At 44.6% G+C, this 4,150-nt stretch overlaps 1 pseudogene; it reads left to right on the top strand.

Annotated features, from left to right (window-relative positions):
- The first annotated feature begins 880 nt into the window (after positions 1-880).
- LOC112109137 lies at positions 881-1,022 on the top strand (annotated as a pseudogene).
- The last annotated feature ends 3,128 nt before the right edge of the window (positions 1,023-4,150 follow it).

Genomic DNA, 4,150 nt, shown 5'->3' with positions numbered 1-4,150 from the left:
AGTGTTAACTGTAGGGGTAGTCAAGAGCATGGAAATATGGGCATATTCCAGAAGGCCCATTAAAACAGATACTTTGCACTCCTATAGTGCCTCTCAAAGGATCTCAAAGTGCTTTCCAAACAAGGAATTAATGCTTTCAGTGCCCCTGGAGGTAGGGAAGTATCATCAAGCCCCCTTGTATAGAGGGGGATACAGGCACAGAGATCTGCACAAGACCATGCAATGATACAGCACCAGGCTGGCAAATAGAACTGGGGAATCCCAATTCTCAGGTCCCTACCTTAACCATTAGGCAGCACTCCCTCTCTCTGCAGTGCAACTCACTGGTCAATCGAGCTTGAAAGTAGAAGCACATTCACCAGACACTGTTGTGAGATGATCCAGAAGGCAGTTTTGACTTGAAAAAACAAAACAAAAAAGCAGAAGTCTGTAATAATCCATTTCCTTTCGTAAAGGAATTTAAAACAGCTCTGCCAGGGGAATTCCCATCTGTCAGCAGAAGACTGCTCTAAGGAATGGCATTTTAAAATCAGACACAAACATGCCCAAAGTTGCAGGGCCTGATCTAGCTGCCATTCGAGTTAATGGGACCTTTGAAGTTGACCAAGGAGAAAGGACTGAGACAGGGTATACATGTAAGTCCTGTGGGTTGAAGCTCTAGAGAGTAAGGAGCTTTCTGTCCTCATCTGTTGGTAAATGTGGGAAGAACGGCCACAGAACTGCTTCACATACATAAGGTTTGTGCCCAGAATTCCTGCGGTGACATTCTGGGAGTCACCATAACTCCAAACTAACTCAGAATCGGTTGGGTGGTGGAAGTGAACCAGGAGAAGAAAAGGGCACCTCTCTGGTGGCAAACATTCTGTTCAAGGGTCGTGTTATGGTTATTGGCAAAGTGGGTTTTTCTGGGTGAGGCTCATCCATTGCACACCAGCTGTGCTGACCCCTGCAATTTCCGCAAATACAGTAAACTTAACTGCATAATTTGTGGTAATGGGGGAATGTGTTCAGACTTTGCCCTGGTTTGGGGAGCAGTGTGGTGTAGTGGATAGAATCCTGGACTGAGATTCAGGAGCTCTGGTTTTATTCCCAGTTTGCCCACTCGCCAGCTCAGTGACCTTGAGGAAGTCACTTACTTGCTCCGTGCCTCAGTTTCCCCATCTGTAAAATGGGAATAATGATGCTTACTGTGACATGGGATGCCTAGGGTAGCCCTCACTGGAAAAGCAAAACTCAGGGCAGGCTGGAAAGAGGAGAGCAGATTCTCCCAAACTGGAGGTTAACACTGTAGTTAGATTCACCAGTCACAAACTGTGCTCCTGATCCCCCCACTGGTTATCAAGAAGCTGATAAAAGGAATCACACAGCTCCCTTTATTGCATTCCAGTTCTCTGGCTCCCAATCAGTACACAGGTCCAGTAAAGTGAGAAGCTATTAACAACTCTGCTCACTATGTAAAATGTTCTTCTGACCCCAAAGAGTCAGCCACGTTACCAGGTCAATATTAGTTTGGATCTTACCCCAAATAACAAAGGACTGGCTGGCAGCGTGGTATCTAAAACTAAAGGTTTATTGAAAAGAAAAAAAGAAATGGAAAGGACAAGAGTTGTGAACTGATCAAAGCAGTCAGATACATACATAAGACTTCAGAGTCCATATATCAAGTTCTTAGCAGCACTGGTGAGTTGGCTGGCTTGAAAGTCCCTCTGGAACATATCCAAAGCTTAGATGGGTCATTCAGTCCTTTGTTCAGTCCTTTCGTTTGTAGACAAGTTGCTCCAGAGGTAAGATGCAGCTGCCTTTTTATATCCTGTGCCATGTGGCTTGTACTTCCTTTGACCTAAATACAAACTCTCAGCACATGGGCATGGAAAAGCAGACTCCCCTGTCCACAGGCATGTCCCTGCATGTCCTGCTGACTCATAGGTATAACCCCTGCCTTCTCTCAATGGGTTCATTGTATAGCTGATTGCTTTTGATAGGCCATCAGGCAAGCTGGATAGTGCTGATGGCAATCTGTCTGGGGGTGTCACCCAGAAACACAGGACAAGTTTGACATAGAAATATACCACACATATTTATAACTCACAATACAAAGAGGATCCATACATATAAATGTGATCATCATATTTAGCGAATTATAACTTTTTTCATTGATACCGTACATGGCATATCTGGCAAGATTTATTGCAATTTTAGAATATTGGTATCAATATAATAAAATGTCTCACATATTCCATACAGCGTCACACGCACCTCTTGTAAAACACACTGAAATCTGCTGAAGAAAAGCACTATGTAAAAGATAGGTACTGTTACTGAGGACCCTGCGCTATTGGGAGGATGCTTTGATGGGGATGCAGAGGATAATTCCTCAACGGGATGCAACACAGACGGTTGTTTGCTGCAGCACACTTGAGTGAACTCCGGTGAGGCCCCTTTTGGAATCACTATAGCTGGGTTAGGTGGTGAAGTCTCAGAACAGGACCAGGCAGCATTTCGAAGGGACTGGAGCCAGCTCTGCCTGAGTGCACCTCGGGACTCTGGGATCATGCTACCCAATTACACCAAACCATGAGTGGGGTTAGTAGATGGGGAAGGGGAAAGTGACGTGGGGAAGGGAGATCTGGCAGCTAGAGAACTGAGTTAATGGACAATGGCCAAAGTTACCGCAGGGGAGTGTTCTGTTTATCATTCATATAGATTGCATTGCGGCATCTGCCCAAATTGACGCCGGGTTCTTTTCTCCTAATAGTTGTCCTTGTTTCATAGAGACTCAGTGCTTGCAAGTGGGGAAGCATTGTCCATTCATGGCATCCAGGGAAGGTATTTAGTGATCCCAGAAATGCTGGGTAAGCGCTCACGCTGACAAAAGGGTTACATACAGTAGAACTGGTTTAACACCAGTCCCTTTTGCCTTATCCATAATGGATACAGTGGGGTTGATAGGATGGAAGATTAGGATGCAAGGCTTTGAGTCATGTTAAAATTAGTCTGTTTTATTTAAAGAACAAGCTTTCAGTCCTCCTCCCCCCCCCCCCCCGATGCTGTAGTCATGAAATCTTTGGTTGCGTTTCTTAATCTTGGATTAGTCCATGCCTCTGTGCTTCAGACCGCTGCTCAGAGCCCGAGGAGATGGCCTAAGCCAGGAGTAGGCAACCTATGGCACGCAAGCTGATTTTCAGTGGCACTCACACTGCCTGGGTCCTGGCCACCGGTCAGGGGGGCTCTGCATTTTAATTTAATTTTAAATGAAGCTTTTAAACATTTTAAAAACCTTATTTACTTTACATACCACAATAGTTTCGTTATATATTATAGACTTATAGAAAGAGACCTTCTAAAAACGTTAAAATATATTACTGGCACGCGAAACCTTAAATTAGAGTGAATAAATGAAGACTCGGCACATCACTTCTGAAAGGTTGCTGACCCCTGGCCTAAGCTTTAGAATGAAATGCCTGTGGGTAGACCCCCTGGAACGATGGCTTTGAGTCTGGGCAGGGTCGACTCAGCCTTTCATCTTCCTCACAGCAAAGTTCTGTGCAGTTTAGCATTGTGGGGGCTCTCAAAGGAGATCTTAAAAACCATGTTCCTATCTGCTCATGTCCTCTACTATCACAAATGCTGATCAGACCATTATACAGTAATATCAAAGTGACCCAGCACTCGTGAGGAGCCAAGCAGGGTGGAATAGAAGGGACATATTGCTACCTACCTGGGAGGAAGGATGTTTTTGTGGCTGAAGCACACGACAGGAAGTCAGGATACGTGGATTCTATTCCCAGCTCTGACACCACCTTGGCGCTTTGTTTCCTCATATACAGAATAGGGATAATTTATATTTATATTAAAGTAGTGCCTGGAGACCTCAGTTAGGATCAGGGTCCCATGGTGCTAGGTGCTGTACAAACACACATGACAACATGGTTCTTGTCCTGAAGGGTTTAATGCCTTCCCTACTTGGTGTTGTGTGTTTGCTTAATTTAATTTGTGCTTACAAAAGCCTTTGAGATTCTCAAATGGAGCGCATTGTTAAAATGTAACTTACTAACTAGCACTGCCCAGTGCTTGAAGGAGGCAAATAGAGAGAGTTTGTATCACAAAAAGAACAGGAGTACTTGTGGCACCTTAGAGACTAACAAATTTA

The sequence above is a fragment of the Terrapene carolina genome, unplaced genomic scaffold (genome assembly GCF_002925995.2).
Source record: "Terrapene carolina triunguis isolate 2854851 unplaced genomic scaffold, T_m_triunguis-2.0 Scaffold228, whole genome shotgun sequence".
Taxonomy (NCBI): Eukaryota; Metazoa; Chordata; order Testudines; family Emydidae; genus Terrapene; species Terrapene triunguis.
Note: the sequence above shows the minus strand (reverse complement) of the source record. Positions and strands in the feature narration are given on the sequence as shown.